General features: G+C 33.0%; 1 protein-coding gene across 1 annotated transcript in view; it reads right to left on the reverse strand.

The window, feature by feature from the left end:
- LOC106132540 (uncharacterized) overlaps positions 1-18,842 on the reverse strand; it is a 53,872-nt gene extending 35,030 nt beyond the window's left edge. Inside the window, exons 1-2 of the mRNA XM_060949659.1 lie at positions 18,607-18,842; positions 5,969-6,002 (exon numbers count right to left, since the gene is read on the reverse strand). The gene's annotated coding sequence lies outside the window, so the exon portion shown is untranslated. The remainder of the gene's footprint in view (positions 1-5,968; positions 6,003-18,606) is intronic.
- Positions 18,843-20,522: the final 1,680 nt, after the last annotated feature.

Here is a 20,522-nt window from a genome sequence, read left to right on the forward strand (position 1 = left end):
TTATTAATTTGTTCACAAAAAAGATGTAAAAAAAACATCTTATTTTAAAAAAAAGAAATCTATGCAAGCATTGTCTTGGGAAAAGAAATAGGCCAGTTGTTTATGCATAAACAGTTTATATTAAACTATTTTACTTTATGTTTTTTATTATCCATTCGGCACAAGATATTCTAACCCAGCTATGCTCTCGATCAATGTGAATTAAGCTTGTTGAATTTTTAATAACAACAAAGCAAATTTCAATTCATCATTTAAAATTCTAATTGAAGGTACATTAATTTCACTATTTCGGTTACTGTTTTGAATAGCGCTATGTTTTGTGTTCTGTCTAGAACATATTATAAAGTACTTATTTATCTACATTTGAGTTGATGAGAAATGTTTCAGTAATTGATTTTTATGATTGCAAATTTAAAAATAAATTAATTTTCTTATTATTTTACCGTCGCTTGGTACGATTTCATGTAGTTCCTACCTAAAATAACAAATTGAACATCTTCATTACTCATTTGATAGTCATCACGACACCCAAACTTGGGCCAATATTGGTCCAACAACCACAAACATTTGTTCTGTGATTGGAGACACGCCGAGGTATCTTCGTTTCCTACTGTTTGATCAGAAATTTGATCTTAGGATATTAATTTCTGATTACGCAATCCGATATTGCTGATGAAATTAAGTATTTGATTGAAATAAAAGACTTTGCTTTGGAATGATATAACAAAATGTTTATCGTAAAAAAAGAAGGAACAAATTACATACATATTGTATGACGTACACTATTTTATAAAAACCTGAATAATTTTACAGGTTTACAAACAGTTTTACCGTGTAGTTCCCGGCACTAATAAAAAAAAAAGAATAGCACCACTCCATCTCGTTCCTATGGATGTCGTAAAAGGCGGCTAAGGGCTATGAACTTGGGATTCTTCTTTTAGGCGATGGGCTAACAACCCGTCACTATTTGAATCTCAATTCTATCATTAAGCCAAACAGCTGAACGTGGCCTATCAGTCTTTTCAAGACTGTTGGCTCTGTCTACCCCGTAAGGGATAAAGACGTGATCATATGTATGTATGTATGTTTTACAAACAGTATTTTTAGCATCATAATGTTCATGTGCAAATTATTGTACGAAAATAAAAAATAATGTCTATCACAATATCAGTGACAAAATGCGAACACCATGGTTTCCTATTCCGCGAACAACTTGCTTAAGTTATTTTTAACAGAATCTAGATCATGCAAATGGCACCTTTGCTAGGGCGTTGGAAGCCATAATTATAATAAGACTCGGCTACTTACAGATCAAATAAGCATTCCTATATACAAACATGACCGGACGCGCCTAGCCCTAATAACAACGTTGACGACTACTAGTCGTTTCCTACGACAGGGCTGTTTATACGTTCATATAATCACGCCTTTATCCCTTGCGGAGTAGACAGAGCCAACAGTCTTGAGAAGACTGAAGGGCCACGTTCAGCTGCATGGCTTAATGGCTGTTGCCGTAGGTGTGAAGTGGTGTGTAGAGCTTTCGACAAGTGCTAATATTGAAGCAAAAAACGTACTGAAGTAATATGTTATGTCATTTCTTCTTCTTCTTAAATTTAAGAATTAACTCTTCTCGGTGGAGTAAAGAGGAGCGTCCTCCATTCGTTTTTAAAAATATATTAGATTGCAATGATTATTTGAATTTTCATTGTTTTGAACGTTGACAAGGCATATGTGTTATCTTTTCTTTAGATTTGATGATAAAGAGAGAGAAAAGTAGAGAATGGATAGTAGTACAGTAATGTATATGATTAACATAGTATTGGTGCATATGATAAAAGCCGGTAAATAATATTATGCAATAGCCTAAAATAGGTTTAATCTGTATACAGGCTGACTTTTAATTCAACTGCATAAATTTAACTGTTAAGTGTACTCATCTAAAGGATATTTAAAAACGTTAAAAGAAAAATATCGGTTTATATTTCAGAAAGTACGAAAATAAATAAAAGTATCAAAATCCACGATCCTAAATACGTAATATCACCCCGGCCGGCGGAAAAGCGACGCGTAAGATTCAGAGGTCAACGACACAATTCATTAGCTGAGCGATCTCGACAACTCTGTACTTTACTTGATCTTGATACTAGAAAAATAATTTATTTTTCAGACATTTATTTATATATTTAGTTTTAATTTCTTTTTGTAGTATTGGTCTTTAATAAAGCGTGTGACGTAGTTTTTGAGGGGTTTTTTTAATGTGAAAATGAAAATAGGCTCAAACGGCTCAGAAGCATGGGTATAGTCTATGTTTAAAAGGATGCAGTTGTTTTAAATGTCACCCAGTCTAAGGCATGCCACTCGCCCCCGATAAGAGGCTAAAACTAATGGGAACCCGATGGTCGCCTCGCAGTCAATTATTGGCCATCCTGCAACCGCGCAAAAGAACCACATACCACAGATTGCCACCGTACTTAGCCGAGTATGACAATGCTCGCGTGCCAGCCGGACGTGATCTATAATAACCACGCCATTTGCGGTTAGAGTCACTTGCGATAATATGTCGATACGTCGACATAGGAATTCCTGTATGGTTGATTTGATGTGCCAGTGATATAAATCTGTCGGTTGATATTTTTATAAATTACAAGAAATGCCCACGCGATTCCGCGCTCGCATATTTTTTTCTACAATAAGAATGAAAATGAATTCGATCTAATTTTGATACTGATCTGTGTGTCTGTGTAATTGAAAGGCTTAAATGTTTGAGATATAAAAATTATTTATTTTAAAACTATGTTGACCTGAGACTCTGTAACAAGTGAATATCATCAAGTTACTCGTGTAAAAGACAAATCCAATAAACTATAATATTAGCTGACTGAATCTTAAACGATAATTGAGATAAAAGCAATTGAGTAACACCAAATATCAGATGTAAAATATCATTAAAATCGGTCCAATGAGTCAAATAGGTATAAATTGAGTAAATGACATACTTTTCATATTTATTTAAGTGTTGGTATCACTGAAGATCATATTGGGCACTTAAACCACACTACTAATTATTGATGCTTAAAACCTATTTGTAGCTCTATAATAGTTTAGTACATAGATAAACTCTGTTTATATGGTTTATGATAGACATTAATGGTATTTTATAAGCCTATCGTCTTATGGCTTGACCGAGAAATCACTTCCTAAAATATAAACGCTTACATTGTTTGCAACCAAAGTTTGCAAATTAAACAATGTTATTAGACTAGACCACCCACATAGAATGAAGTGTATAATTATTGTTATGGAATAAGATAATTGATCACAAAATAGCCCTATCGGAGTTAAATAATTTAAAGAAGTACTTAATATTAATAATGATGAAATTGAAATTACGATAGCGACACACAGGTTGCTAACCTATCGCCTAAAATATGAATCTCAAGTTAATAAGCTTTTCCCTAAATTTAATGAAGCAGTTGACATATATAAAGCATACATGCTGCAGCATGGAGGCACATAATAGGTATTTATTATGTAGACTTTCAATTAATTGTACATCCTGATTTTTTTTCAATCCATAGGATTTTAGTACGTTATTGGGGACATAAATCTAGTAAATAATGATCTGCTCATAGTAGGAAACCTAGCGTACCGCTATGTGGTTTGCTTCTGTTTAATTGATAGTTTAGAAGTGCAATTGGTCCCTCAGAACATGAAACTCTGGTGTTATTAGTCCTAACAAGTAATAGGAAAATGTGACATAGCATGACATGGTCTAGAAATATTAGTATTATAGTTAAGTTATAGCTTTAATAATCAGTTGCTTATATAGTAATATTTTCCTGGGGCTTCGGTTTCCTGAAAAATTATGGGATAACAAATGTGAACTAGTAAATAAATTGATCCAATAATATACCTCATCACTTATCATTATTCTTGAAACATGGGATTAAATTGAATTGAAATTGATTAAATTTTCAATAGTATTTATGCTAGCGTATAAATAAAAAAAACCTCTTATTTTACTTAACTAATAATATATTCCTATACACCTTAATAATAAGCTATCAAATTAAACATCTATCGCACCTTTGTATCTTCTTTTAAGTGTCTGAGACTTATTTTCACTTGCTCACTATACTATAAAATCCGGTGTTAATGAACATATAAAGTATATTGATATAAAATTAATAGAGTTTATATTGAAAACTCACTTTATAGCTTTGCCGTTAGCGCTACCAGATGGCTTTTGACCCGTGTATGAATTTTTGATGAATGTGTTTGGAAGCAACAAAGCAAATGTCAGTGTATCGAGATACAGGTTCATACACTCTTAGTTCGATGGTTAGAGTTAGTGAGGATTAATGCTACTGATGGTGTAATTTTCTACTTTTGATAGTGTAAGAGCAATTCAAAAAAATAAAATTCTCTATTTTATAATAAACTTTTGAAACGACCACATGGAGCAACTATCTCAGTTTCAGATTTAATTGCAAGAAACAAAAGGGGAATATAGGGGGAAAAATCAACAAATCATACTAGCTGTTGCCCGCGCCTTCGTCCGATTTAAATCTTAATACATTTTATCTTATTGTTATTCCCATTAGCCAGCTTAGCTATATTCTCGCAAACTGTTATTACCACAAGCGTAGTGGATGCGGCATGTAAGTGCATTCTAGGCAATATGCACGCGTCGCAATCAATCACTTTATTAGGTGCATTGTCAAGTGCATTATATTGCATCTCATGATGGCATTAGGTAACAGTAACTAGATGAAATTCCTACACTACACTATCCTAGTTGAGTGTCATTACTCTATCGACATGAGACTAGAGATAAATATTAATCCGTATTAATATTCTATAGAATTGTTTCTGCCAACTGCTCTACTAATTATTTGAAAAACTACAAATTAATGTATTAATACATAAGTAGTGCAGTGTGATTCCCGGCATTTAATTATAGTATCATTCAATCTCTTACCTATGGTTGTCGTAAAAGGCAACTAAGCAATGGGCAAACAAACTTGGGATTCTCCTTTTATGCGATGAGCTAGCAACGTGTCACTATTAAGAATACAGCTGAACGTATGTATGCATAACAAATTTTCATATTAATTATTATTTCCTAATTATGAAATTTTTCAGCATTAGTTATTTGCTTGTTAACTATTAGTACCTACGTATACCTCTAAGGTAGTAGGTACTCAACATGTCGTTGGAATATTTGACACAAAGCATATTCATCTAGCTACCAAATAATATTGTAAGTCTATAGAACTCATAAAATTAAAGACCTACACTTAGTTCGCAAATTAGATATAAAATTACGATGGAATTTCTCGATCAAACTCAGATGATTGAGAAATTACAATCATATTAATAAGCTACAATAATATATATCAGAATAGAATATGCCGTAAGTTATACCGCATCAAACGCTCTCAAAGATATTAAGTGCTCAGTTAAACGAAAATTAAATGAAATCAAGACACCCGAGTTGCACGTATTTCCTTGTAGGGTTGATACTATGGTCATTCTTATCAAAAAGGATTAATTAAAATCCCACGAATAGACTTATCAACCTGTGATGGTGAAATTAAAAAGGAACCGTTCCTTTCACTTCAGTATATTTTATAATTTGATTCGAAATAGCTCATCAAATGTATACCTAGTTGATCATTAGTCTAATTTTTTTATACAATTTAACCCCAAACTAGACAGATTTTGAATAACAATTTAAATAATAAAAATGGCCCTTGAGGCGATCGAACCAGCGACTTTCGCGTTATAAGTACGACGCTTTAACCAACCGAGCTAATGGGCTAACATTAGAGACTTTAAAAGTACGAATAATAAAAATTTATCACAATCAAAAAGTTGTATTCTGATAGGAACAATGTAATACTCATTACCCAAAGGCAGGTAATGATGAAGATGATAAAACCATTTTAAATGATCAAATACTTACCTTATCATTTCATTGCTGCATTTTTGACTCTGACCTGGAAGAAAAGATAATAATATATCATGTTGTACCCAAAGGTTGGCTGGAAGAGATTGCTTAGCGATAAGTCCGCCTTTGCTCAACATATTCATTATGTATGTTTCAACTACACATATTTTTATTTTTTATGGACAATAAAGATAATTTGTATTGTATTGTATTGTTGTAGAACACATTGGTAATAAAAGAAATTTTACAAACAAACAGACCGGTTAAAAATAATAATAACAAGAAGCCATTTTATAATCACATATGTATGTATGTACATACATACATAAAATCACGCCTCTTTCCCGGAGGGGTAGGCAGAGACTACCTACCTCTTTCCACTTGCCACGATCTCTGCATATTTACTTTGCTTCATCCACATTCATAACTCTCTTCATGCAAGCTCTCTTCATTTTATAATCACATTTACGTTATTATTTGTATTCAGTTCTATTCTTTATTATTTATCTTTTCTTAGCTTCGGCATGGTTTTCTTGGTGTTTGTTGAAGACAAGGTATAAGTTTCTTACTCCACTTCTTACTCATAAAACATACGAGAAAAACGTAAACGTAAGAGAAAAATCGTGATGAAACTTGCATATTAAGGCCACTTGACGTGTAATCATGACACAAGCTGGATATAGTACCCCTGCATACTGCACAGAGAGTCACTTGCTCGGTGCTCCTATCCAGAGAGATGTCAAGAGGTTGATGATTAGAAAGTATCAATTATAATTTAGTTACCCATTGAACCCTACATGGCCAGAACATTGTGATTTATTACTCACAAAAAATGAAATCAATCTATAAATTGATAGGCGTGCCGTTCCGCCCACTCCAGCACAGTTACACTGTCCGTCTGTCCATACTGACGAGATACATTGTAAAGAATGACTTTATTTAAATTAACGCGCGTCTCATTAGAAGCTCCGGTAGATAGAACGTAAGAAAACGCAGGTACAGAAGTAGAGTTCTTTAAAAATAACGTAAAGCGTATATTTTGCAAAAGGTTATTTAAAATTTTAGAAACAATTACTGTGAAAAAGACGTCATGCTTTTTTTTACATAATAACACGTTTAATTTGCCGTGTGATTCCCGTCACCCATCTCTTTCCCATAGATGTCCGATTCTTCTTTTATTCGATGGGCTGGCAACCTGTCACTATTTGAATCTCAATTCTATCATTAAGCCAAACATCTGACCGTGGCCTTTCAGTCTTTTCAAGACTGTTGGCTCCGCCTTCCCCGCAAGGGATATAGACGTGATGATATGTATGTACCACGTATTAAACTTTTTATTGCAATAAAAAAATAATATTAAAAACTAGCTTTTGCGCGGGGCTTTACTCCCGTGGGATATTCAAGAAAAATAGCCTATGCCACAAAGCATTATTCTTTACCTGTGCTAATTTCGTGAAAATTAGTCTAGTTGTTTTTGAGTTCATTCGTTACAAACATACAAAAATACAAATCTTTTGTTTTTATTAATAGTGTAGATGTGGATATACAAAAAGATCTTATTATTTTGTGTGAAGGTATTTAGTTTTTTGTAAGTTTAAGTAAGTTATTTTAGAGCAGTCATAAAAAACTTTGTATTTCGTCTGTGAAGATTTCCTAAAATAACTTTGAAATATCAGATCCATTTTAAAGTCTTTTTATCCTGTATCTATATTTTCAATGTTTTGTGGTACCTAAAGCGGTTTTAGATTTACTACTTTGATATTATGCGATGGCCAGTAATCATAAGAAATAAAATCTAGGGTACCTACCTTTAGTTAGGTTTGAACTAAGTTTTTATGATTTTAAGGATAGTTGTTAAATTTACAACACTTTCTTCCTTTTCATGCAAGATAGTTGATGCCTACTTTTTTACTACAAAATAATTCCCAATTATCACCATTTTCAAGGCCTATATAGGGTGTCAAGAAGGTCAAAGGGATCCCAAGGGAATACAAATTAATGAAAGTTTTCGTTTTATGCAGGTGGAGCCGCGGGCCTATCTTAGTTTATATAAATTTAAACGATGGGCGTAGAAGGCATGAACTATTACGCGCTAGTTACATAAACAACATGCATGATTAACCACATTATTACCTACCCTTTCCAAAGACGGTCAACTGCGGTTTTTGAAATTTACTTAACCATGGGAACATTATAATGTGTTTCTAGGCAGGCCATTTGCTTTTGCAACTCCACTGGCATTTATTAATTACCATAAGAATTGCAGTTTCTTCTTACATTTTCTAATCATCATGTTTCAAGCGTTTGTTCTGGTAATGATCCGAAAATTATAGGTACATAAATATGTAATATCCCTTGCTTGATAAACGGTGCCAATATTCTAGAGAACTCGAAAGCCTCGGTCAAATTAATAGCTTTCAAAAAACAACAAATTGATAGCCCATCGCCATCGCCTGAAAGGAGAATCCCAAATTGTTTTGCGATTACCATGATCAATTTTAATTCAAGTTATAACTTCACGAAAAAATATTAAATTGTGATCAATTCTTATACCTATTTCCGGAAAAAAAAAACCAGGAAGAAACCTTACAACTTGAACTACCTCTGGCCAGTTATATCTTATGCTCCAGTGCTGCTCATCCTACCATATCGCACATTATTACCAGAACTTTAAAAATAACCTTTATGATCATGCGCCTAAAGATGTGAAAAAAATTAAATCAAACCACCCATTTATCTTCACGATAATTGCTCTTTAAGTGAATGAACTGTGCAAAGCGCATACGTTATTTGTGTAGTAACAATAACCCGTAACTAATCTAGGTAAAGCGAAGTTTGATAAAATCGTATTTGAAATTCCAAAAATGATTTATGTTTTTAATGATTTACAGCACTACTAAAAAAAAAAGAATAGGACCACTACATCTCTTACCAATTGATGTGGTAAAAGGCGACTAAGGGATAGGATAGGATAAACTTGGCATTCTATTTTAGGTGATGGGCTAGCAACCTGTCACTATTTGAATCTCAATTCTATCATCAAGCCAAGCAGCTGATCGAGGTCTTTCAGTCTTTACAAGACTGTTGGCTCTGTCTACCCCGCTAGGAATATAGACGCGACTATATGACTATATGTATGTATGTTATAAAATAGGTAAGAACAAAGAACTCCTTCAATTCAAATCTTTTTGACAGAAACAACAGACAGGGTCCGCTAGTATTCTTATAATTTCATTTATACTAATTCTAACATTGAGCTTTACAGATTGAACAATAACATGATACATATGAATGTATGACGTTATTATTTCTTGAATCGGATGTCGAAAAAGTCGTTCATCGAACATGTCATAAGCGATGCAATGGCCCTCATATTTCGGACCACCTTGGACTGCAAACATTGCGTACTACAACATACAGCGGTATTTTTAATAAGAAGTAAACAGGAGTTGGTAGGCATTTAGTTCGACACGAAAGCGCAATTACCGTAGTTTACAATGTTTGATTAGGAGACCATTAACAAGATATTGAGTCAATAAGCGCGTTTGCTCTGGGACCACGTCATGTGATCTTCCCACATTCTTTTGTTCTAACGACACCGCTTTTTTGCCGAACTATTTTAATTAGATACTTGTAGTATGAGCACGGGATGAGAGACGGCGCTAGAGGTGCAAAAGTCTGATACTTATTAGAAATCATGTTCCCGGCGATTTCCCGGAGAGAATAAGAGTGGTTGCGCTGCTGCTGCAAGCCTGGTTTGCGTGGGGTTTTCCGAAGAATATAACTAATCCGTAACTTTCTATGGTTGTCGAACGTAAAGATTTACCACTAAAAGTGCATAAATTACTTCAAGCAGAGTTACATAGGCGACCGACACCGTAAAAAAAATGCCAAAGCATTTCGTATGATGTGGATCCTATCACTAACGAGTACTATCACGTGGACAATATCGTTAAGATTTGTATTTTAAAACTCATAAACACCAGACAAAATTTTATGATATTTGGCACAGAGACAGATAAAACCTTCAGGGGTAACAACCAATTTCTTTAGAAAATTTAAAATGTTATGCATAAGATACTTTTTAATATTTAACAATGTTTATATAAAAGCTTTACTACCGGTATCACATTAAACCACTTTATCAGTTACGCCACCAAATGGTCTACATTACATTTGGTAACTTTAAATGTACGAATCAGTATTTAATTAATTAATTATACTTGCATAGATTACGTTATACCCTACTTTGATAGCAGTGGCAACTATTTTGGCTACTGCTTTTTCCGGTTATCATACATTTAGACATGTTGATTCTTGTTATTCTAGATTTTTAGACATCGCTAATATGATAACTTCTAAAGTACAGAAGTATATGTGAACGATTAAAGAACCTAACGGTTTTCGTGATAAGAAAAACCTTTAAAATCGACATTACGCAGTCGCACTATTGGGTGGTATGTGTTATGGTCTAATTATTCATTCATTTGGGTATTTATGGATAATGGCTTTTCTATCGTTTTTTTCTTCGATTTGTCCTGCTCGTTGCTCCTGCGTTTTCATAATATTTTAATAGTTTTTTTTTTGGGTTAATTGTGAAAAGCACACAAAAGAGACGGAACTTTACAATGTCAATTAAAAATGTGTATAAGTAGTAAGGAATAAAAAACATACCAAAAGCCCATTTTACAGCCAACGTGAATCAGTTAAAAACGATTATACTAAATCAAAAGTGATATATCTTTCGTATACAGTAAAATCATAACTGCAGTCGACGAAGGGCAACGTATCGTGGCTAATATTATGTAATAAGGCTGTAGGGACTAGTGTGCGCAGCCGGGCGTACGCGCATCGGTCAAGTGCCGTGTCGCTGTCACGCTACGAAAGTAATTGAAAGTAAACCGAGGTTAAAAACTGAAAAATGTAGAAGAAGGAACCTGCCCCCTTAGTATGGTGCACGCGACGCTGTTTTTATCGCGCTAAAATCTATGTCTCGTCTGTCTCGCTTTTTATTATGACGTGAAAAGAGACAGCGATAGCTTTTCGCGCGATAAAAACGGCGTCGCGCTTGCCATACTACTGAAGTAGGCTCCGAAGTATACCTATCTCACATAAGTGTAACTGGGACTACGCAAAAATCATTTTTACACTCACTATTATCAACAATTACTTACTGCAGATTTATTATATCAACCCAGCAGTTAACAGCCCAACTACCTACTTGGTATGTGATCTCATCAACATAGCCTAAACCTCGCATCCTCTAGAGTTAAATTTCTGGGCTTTGGTATGTACGATCCTTATGTTCTCTAGGGGCGCAACAAGGGAGAATTTCCTAAAATTCCCGCTGGAATAAAATTTAAACCATTTTTTAACAGCAGTATATTCGCTCTACCAACTCTTTCTTCATTAATCTTAACCTCTATTTGCTTTTTCTTTAGTCCATTCTATAACTACATACTCGTATTTTTTTTACATTTTATCGTTTCCTTAGAAACTGACAGTTTATCGGGACAGTTAACGATGTAGGTAGCTCGTTTTATGCCATTTCGGATACCGGTATTTTTACCATCGTCATTTTCTATAAATAAAATGAGAAATCCTGACCCGACTAAATCATCAATGCCGATTTATGGTTGTTAACACGCTCGTTTATCCAAACAACTTGAAACTAACTTGGATGAAGACGGTCTTCGCACCGTAGTCTTATATAATTTAGTGAAAATTGTGTAATTAACCCGTTGTCATATGATTTAGATAAGACAATACCTAACGTCGAATTGAAAATAATAATATAATGGCTCTTACCCATCTTTACAAGTTGACATTTGCACCCTTTACCGTACCATTTTCTGTATAATCCACTTTTTGATATATCTCCCTACTCGTTAAATGACCAAATTCTATCGAATTTAAGAATTGGGCTAAAATGAGAAAGAAGAAATAGTCATGATTAATTCATCACTGCAGACCGATTTCAAACCATCATTTATAGTCACTACATCGTCTTTAGAAATGCACACTGATTTTCTGAATAATGTTGGATAGTGCCACGATTTGTTTGAAATGTAAGTATTACGTGTAATTTAAAAGCGATTACATGGACAGATCTCCAATAAATACGTATTGGTATTCCTTGAAGATCTTCTCACAATTTCCCTTTTGCATTATGAAATACTTGTTCTGTTAGGTTGGGGGATTATGTGGACAAAATTATATCAGCACTTTCCATTGATAAAGTTGGACTATTTTTCTTTTATTTTACACCAAATACCATGAGTTTCAATAGCAAATACTGATTAAGATTGAACGGGTGAGTTTTATGAAGTGAACGCCAAGTTCAAAGACAGAGCAGTGAAGAGTAAAATCCGGAACGCATAAAAATACAGAGTGAGTCAGTGTGCAGAACAATATTCTAATGTGACCATACAAATCGGCTTATTCTGTCGTATATTGCGTCCACGTATTTAAATTAATTTGTGAATTCATATGCACCTCACGCGTTACAGCAATTTTGGCTATTTGCTAATCTGTATCAAGCGTATCGACTAATCGGGTGATGTGACTGCGTTTTTTGTTCCAAGATCGGCATGATCTAAATAATAATATAGATTTCTGTGGTTCTATGTAATGTTGCCTCGCAATATTTTATTTCCACAATTAATCCGGTGATGTCACAATTTTATTAACACAAGAAAAAGTTGGATCTTTACAGAAAAAGATCTTTCTGCTTGAAACTTCTTTTTTTCCACGTTGGCTGTCAACTGATTATGAAATCAATCTTTTTTATCAATTCCAATTTTAACTACCTTCATGGATAATATTGCCTGCCTGTACTGCTTGTAATAAGAGTGTGTTCTTTTATCTACTGTTTTAAGGACCGTACTAAAAATATTCGCAATACTCCAAGACTTTATTACTTTATTCTCTATTTCGCTACGGAACATTATTTTTCTTTTGGCAATTAGGAAATATATTAACGGCCTAACATTAATGTGCTCGTTACAATTTGCATGAACGATTTATTTTGACCTCTGAACAAAGGGACGTCACATTTGCCGAAAAAAAATGACACAGAATTTACCAGCTAAGATTCTTATCTTTTTTTTTTATTATGTTAGTAAGGTAACTTTTCTTCTTTTTTTCAAATAAATAATAAAAAATACTTAATTTTTATTTTATTGTCATGAGGACTAAAATGACATATCTTTTATTTTACTTTTTTATCCGATGTTTAATTTCTCAAAAACTGCATAATAATAATATATCACAAGTACACGTACTATACCTACACGCAATTTCATTTTTTCCTAATTGATCCCAATAAGTGTGATTGATATTTTCTAATATAAAATCTGCCTTGTAGGTAATTATGACGCTCGTTTTAAACGTTTAAAACAAGGTATTTAAAATAGATATTTAGAGCATCAAAACTTTGCATATAGAACAGCGTTCTCACCTTGACCGAATGGCAGAAGAAATACAGGAAATATTAAAAAAGATAGAAGGCCGAATAACTTTAAATCCTTATTTATAATATAAATATCCTTTTTTAAATTCCGTTCAAAATGCTAATCTATAAAGACCATGACATAATGCATTATTTAGTTTCAGATAATATGAAGGCTAAGCTTCGATTACTTATTCAATCATAGTATGATCGAGAGTCTAGCGTTCGATAATTTTTATTTGATCCAATATATGATAACCTATTTTTTATTTATAGGTGCTTAAAATTTTACTCGTCCTCTAATTCTGATAAATGTTTTTAAATCGTATCTAATTAACACTAATTAATTTTGACGGTCCCGGTCATTAATGTTTACTTGAAATCTTTATTTGATCATAGTGATAAATTGTAAACCTAAATCATTATATTAGTTTGCGTGTACACATTCAATATTTTCCAATAAATATATCCTACTAATATTATCAATGAGAAATATTGTAGGGATTTGTGGTTTGTCAATATGTGGATGTGTGTTTGTGACTCTTTGACGCAAATTCTTCGGAAAAATTTAGTACACGGGTAGAATATAACATTAAGTGACGTTGTGCCGCTGCGGTCTCCTCTGCGTCTCCCTTTTTACCGCCCAGAGAGCGCGCGCACACTCTCCTTTGGTCTACTTCAGCGCTCACCTAGTTAAATAGCTCACTATCCTTAGGCGGCTTGCTGGATCTAGTGTCTTTAGTTAACGCACGCTCTCTTGAAAATGATAAAACTAGTCCAACAAAAATAGACGTTATTCAATTTTTAAATTATCTCTCATCACCCTTACCTGCGACGTTTTACTTAAACGCCACAATAATAAGTTTTCTTTTATCACGAAATTCCCACATGGCAAGTATAATTACTCAAGTGTTAGTGGTAAAAAGATTTGATTATGTAGTTTGTTGACTTTATATGCCGAAATAGTACCAAAAAGGATAAAAATATTATTTACTCTTTGAAGTCTGTTAAAACACTTCCGCAAGGAAATCTATTCTCGCTGTCTGAAAAGCAAAACCTATTTTCATTGCGAGACAAATATGCCTGAACGACGGAAACGCGCGCATGAGTTAGAATGGTGATTAAAATTCTTGCTTCATGGATGACTGGGAAATGATCCGTTACTGAGCAACACTATTCATAGCTTTTGTTTTAAATCATCTTCTAGAAAGATATTGTTCATTGGCTGTTAGGTTAATGTCTTTTTCCTCGTGGCTTTAGTCCATTCATTTTAGGCGTGGTTGCATCCTTACCACTCTGGAGAAGAGCCCGGGGTATGCCTTTGACCATGGATCCTGGATTGGGTGAGTCAGGTTTTTACACGAAGCGACGCCAATCTGACCTCCACAATTTTTGCAGGTAAACCTGGGTTAGGTTTACCTGCAAAAATTGTGTATTGGATCTATTTTGGTTACACATCCAGTTGCCTGAATTTATAGGTTTCCTCGCGATGTTTTCCCTCATCGTAATACCATCTATTCAAACTAATATCCATAACTTAACAAAAATAAAATAGTCATTGATACATTGACCGAGGTGGGATTCAAACCTTTGCCCTTCTACGCATTACGTATTTTAACCGGGCAACTTACCGATTCGACCTCCGATGTTTTGGCTGTTAAGTTTATGTATGTAATCACAAAAATTAGTTAAGAAATAGTTAACTCCTATAAAAATAATATGAACATGGTATGCATATAATTTATTTGAGAAAAGCATGTCATGTCGCTTATTAACGTAAATCTTCAATATTATTGCGGTTTCTCGCAGTCAATAAAATACATTCACTTTGAAAACTTTTAACATTAATAAAAAGTCTTCTATAAATGTAAATTGGCGTCTTGTACCTACCGGCTAAAAAGAAAAAATATTTAAGTACAATTATATCGCTTAGTAAAATTTAATATGTATAATTTGGTACTTTTTGTTGAAAATAACATAATTTAATTTACTTATAGCCATGAGAAAAAAAATAATTAAATTACAGATATCATAATAAATAAATATTTCATTAGCCGTTATTTATTTTAAAATTGTAATTTTGAACAAATCGATGTATTAAGATTTGTTTACTTTTGTTTCAGTTCTTAAAGAAATAAGGCTATACAGTGATAATTGTTTTCATACATACTTTCCTTGTACAGTTCAACACATTAAAAACATACTGAACGACTTTTTTACCACAGATTATATAAATTGCTTCAACAGTAAAGTTATCGATTGCTATTAGGGAATCGCGTGTAGAAGTAAAATGGACGCCATGGCTGTTAAGCCGTTACCGAATCGCCCATAATAGTTAACGGCGCGTGCGCTTTAATTGTGCGGTCAATTAATGGGAGACTCTCAATATGATATTAACGATGCCGGACTCTTTTAGAATAGAAGGTGAATAACACAGAACTATGCCCCGATGTTTTTTTATCAAAGTTTTGAAAGAGCACCGCATTAAAACTGTGGTCTGTTTTTAGTACTCTTTACAAATTAAATTAGTTATTTTATAGACCCTTCGGTAAATCTCACGTTCAAAATTTAACAACCGTAAATCTAATATCCAAAAGTTCGCTTTTCCAGGTCAACATAGCGTAGGTGGTAGCCAAGTGGGGATCGGAACACCTAGCTGGACCGTTAGCCAGCATCACTGGCCAATAGCCACAATATCAACGTTACCGCCTCTGTACTGAGGCGTTACCGCAAACTTTTAAACAGGTAGGTAGCAATTTTGTCTTGTTGTACACTACCTACCTACCGGTCGTAAGCCGTTGGTCCCTAAGACAATTTAAAATTAAATTAAGGTACCAGAACCACATACTCGGCAAGCATACAGAAGCTATAATCACAATAGAAATTTGACTGTGTTATTTAAAAATTTTTTGAACATACTATTCAATACCACTTTTTACACAATTATAAATCATTGATTACTTCATAATTTCTAACTTCTAACACAAGAATGTACGCTTGGTACAGTCAGCAAAAGGAAACATATTTTAATTGGGCACTTTTTTATTATGTTCTATGTATCTCAGTGTCTGTTTGTGTTGTCTAATTAATGAAGTGCAAGATAAATTATAAGTAATAAATTTGTTTTTCGTTATCTTTATTGAATGGAGATGATTAGGTTAGATGAGAGATGTTTTAGAGACTTAAATCATTGATACATTATTCAACCCGTATTTACATATATTTTTAACTTACAATATACCTAACTTTATTGCGCTTTAAAGCTAGAAGAGTTAATAAAATTATTTTTTTAAAACGCTATCTAATCGTATTTAATAGTAATCATAGATTATCTTACTGATATTATAAATGAATAATTAATTACAAACCACGTTATTAATGAAATACTATCTACTAAACGGATTTGGATGAAATTTTGCAGTAAAATTCGTCATAGCAATGACTTTTTTCATTAGGTAGGTATGTTCGTCGCTGTGTTCTGTCTTTTAATAAGTACGATTACAGATAAAAAAATATAGAACCTATTGATCTTAATCCTATGTACCTCTTCCAATTCTCTAAACCATATGAATAATATTATGCTGTTAACTGTACATCGTATACTAAATACAAGCCAGCAGACTTTAATTATCGCGAGTTCTTTTCACCCCGTCTTGTGGGAACCAACCGGAACAATATTATCGGAAACCATGATTAAATACATATGTAGAAGACAATACCCTTTTCAAAGTTGTGAAATGCACATAAATCAGAATGTAGAGATTGTACAGGCAATGGTTAAGTTAAGAACTTGAAGTTAATGAACTATGGTGTTTGGTTGTTATACTTTATGTTGTTTGATTAATAATAAGACGAAACGGAAGATGATTGATTTTAAAGTCCTAATTAATAATGGTTAGAAAAAAAAATGGTGAAAACGTACCTGATTTATTTTTGTATTTTGTATGATACATATAAATTAAATCCCCGTTTACATTTGTTATTTGAACGGGGATTTTAATTTATATGTACCTACGTATCAGACAAACATTTTTCCATAATTATTTTTTTACATAACGTGTTACCAAAACCTTCCTCAAAAGATAGGAATATTCCAAAATCTAAATTTGCAACTTTCTGCAAGAGAATTAAAATATCAAAACTGTTTTGAATATATAAATATTCATTAAAGAAAGACAATTTATATGCAAAACAAATAAACCGATATTGAAATTGATTGCAATAAAGATTTGCATAATTTATGCAGTGATGTCAATCTCACTCAAATCTTTTTCACCTCAATCGATCACTATAATTTCGTTACTTAGTCTTTTATAAATTTTAACGTATCTATCTGTCTGAGAATTTTTGCTTCAGATAAGTGTTTTAATTATCTCCTTGTTGTTTCGTGATTTTATTATAAGATTGATTATGGCGAAAAAATATTTAATATTTAATTCCAAACTAAGTTAATAGTTTAAAAAAGATTACCCTCAACAAAAAAGAGACTTTTTTTATTTTAGTGTAGTGTAGTAAGTACACTAAAAAGGGTGTAATTTTTTTTAATGTTGCAATTAATCTAAGCATTTATTAATTGCAAACAAAACATTAATTTCCCATCGCACATAAACACACCCAAGTATAGCCATACAATACGAATAATGTACAAACAACATAATTCTCAGCTCCATTTGAAAATAGAAAATAATTTCTCTAGCACTAGAGAAGCGGTGCGTGATTGGCTAATTATATTCTTTCTTTCACAAGATGCAGTCAGCTGCACCTTGATAACCAATAAACAGAGATAGGTATTTTCGACAAGACGACTTTCGCAGACGCAATAAGTATATCTCGTTCCATCATCACTTTCTTTTTGAGTAGGTAGCTGTCAAAATCATTACGTAAGTTAATCAATGAGGTGTGTCCTGCAAATGGCCTGAATTAACAATAAATCATATTATAGTAGACAGGTAAACATAAAAATTTAATGTTTTGGCTTGTAATAACTCATTATTTCTGGAATTAATTAAACGTTCATTAATCATATTAAGGTAAATACTTTAATAATTTTTGCTCAAATAGATATTCGTTAATAATAATAATTAATATTGTTTTGTTTAAGTAATGCTTGCTTGTAATAGTGACAATAGATATTTTAAATAAAATAATAATCTTGCAAACAATTACATTGTTACATACAAATATCGCGAAAAGCGTATCTTACCTAATAACGAATGCGGCTACCGTGCGAATTTCTCATATACTGGAACAATACATTTCAATTTTTGTGTTTGCAAACACAAATACCACTATTTACCATTATATAGGCCATGATCACTGGCGAAAAAAAAAATTATAAAAAAAATAAAACGTTCTGATCGGCTGTCAAAAATGAGTTTGCCGCCAGTTTCGAATTCCGAATGTTTCGCGAACACGTCAAGCGATACGCGAGGTGAGGTGACTCGCTCGAGCCGCGATAGACGGATAAATGGCGAGAGAGCAGAGCACCTGTGCGGCTCATCCGTACACGTGGACATGGATGCGTGCAAATCTCCTGTTACATTTCCAAAGCAGATTTAAATATCTATCATAAGTGCATCGAATAAATCTATTATTATTATGACTGTAATTGATAACGAGCCCTTTCCTTTCTGATATGACATGTTTTAATGTTCTTAATTTCATTATTTGTCTAATGCATATTGGTAAGATGTGTCACAGTCATTTTAGCTAATCTCTAGCTTTAACTATAAAGTATTGTGGAATAATATTCCTACCTACTTAGTAGTTAAAACAAGGAGAAAGCTTTATATTGCCAACAACAATAGTTTCTGCTACTTGTTCATTATGAGTTTTGACTTAAGTCGATAAATAAAGTGTTTTTATAGTTACCCACCACATTTATTACGTAGAACACAACAAAAGTACCAATAACTCAATTATTTAACTTACATTTCTAGTAAATTTCCAATATTTTTCAACATTGTTCGTGGTAACAGTACTTACTAATTAAAAATTGTATTCTTTAATACATAATATGTAACCTACTTAATAACCTACATGGGATCCCGCCGGAAATCAGGAAAATCTTTTACTACTGTATAAAACAAAAAATCCCGTTAACTTCCTTCCCGGAATTTCGGCAAATCTTCTCTTAGTAGGTACTCCCCTACACTTCTACTTCTACTACTACTAAGGAACCTGAATACCAATTTTTAACTTTCTTCGCTCAGTAAGTATTTTCGGCTGTTTTGTCCGAAAGGTTGTCCTTCAGTGAATCAGTAACGGAAAAGTTTTATAAATATTGATAAAACTGACTGAATGAAAACAATATTAACTTTACCGAAAATAGCCGAATCATAAATACATAGGTATGTAAAAAGAAAATGTGACCATCTTCAAAACAAACTTTTCCTAGCGATAGCACTATGCTAGCCCGGTGTTGTGGTTGACCGTCCACGTCTTTGGGCTGAGATATAAACGTAGGTACTCGTATATGGCCATGGTTCAGCGGTATGGCTTAATGATGGAATTGAGATTAAAAAAGTGACAGGTTACTAGCTCATCGCATACAAAAAGAAGCCCAAAGCCATTTCTTTAGTCGACTTTTACCAAATCCATGAGAATATTTGTTTTTTCGAAAAATACTATCTACTTATTTCAATTGGTAAAATTGTACTTAGAATGTGAATATAAATTATAATATAAATAGCTTATTGATTGGTCATTGTGATAAATAGATATTGCAAAAAACACTGCTTTGTTAAAATAAGGTAGTAGGTATTACTTGCACTGTAATACCTACTACCTTATTTTAACAACAAAAAATATGTAATTTTGTTTTCATTGAGCATTCAAAATTTACCGATATTAACAGCAGACATCATTGTACAAATACAAAAATTGACATGGAAAAGTGTGTCAAAAACATAATAACCGATTGAAATTATGGCATAGCATGCGGCAAACATAAATGTCTACGATTTGAGTGAGATTGATGGCACATGGCAGCCTAGTATCGTTTGAGTTATTCTATTAATTGTTAAATTCAATGAGATTTCTTAAACATTATTTGAACAGCCGGCCATCTTGCAGTAATTTAGGGACACACTTGATAAATGTCTTAATGATGCTGTCAAA

Source organism: Amyelois transitella, chromosome 19, assembly GCF_032362555.1.
Source record: "Amyelois transitella isolate CPQ chromosome 19, ilAmyTran1.1, whole genome shotgun sequence".
NCBI lineage: Eukaryota > Metazoa > Arthropoda > Insecta > Lepidoptera > Pyralidae > Amyelois > Amyelois transitella.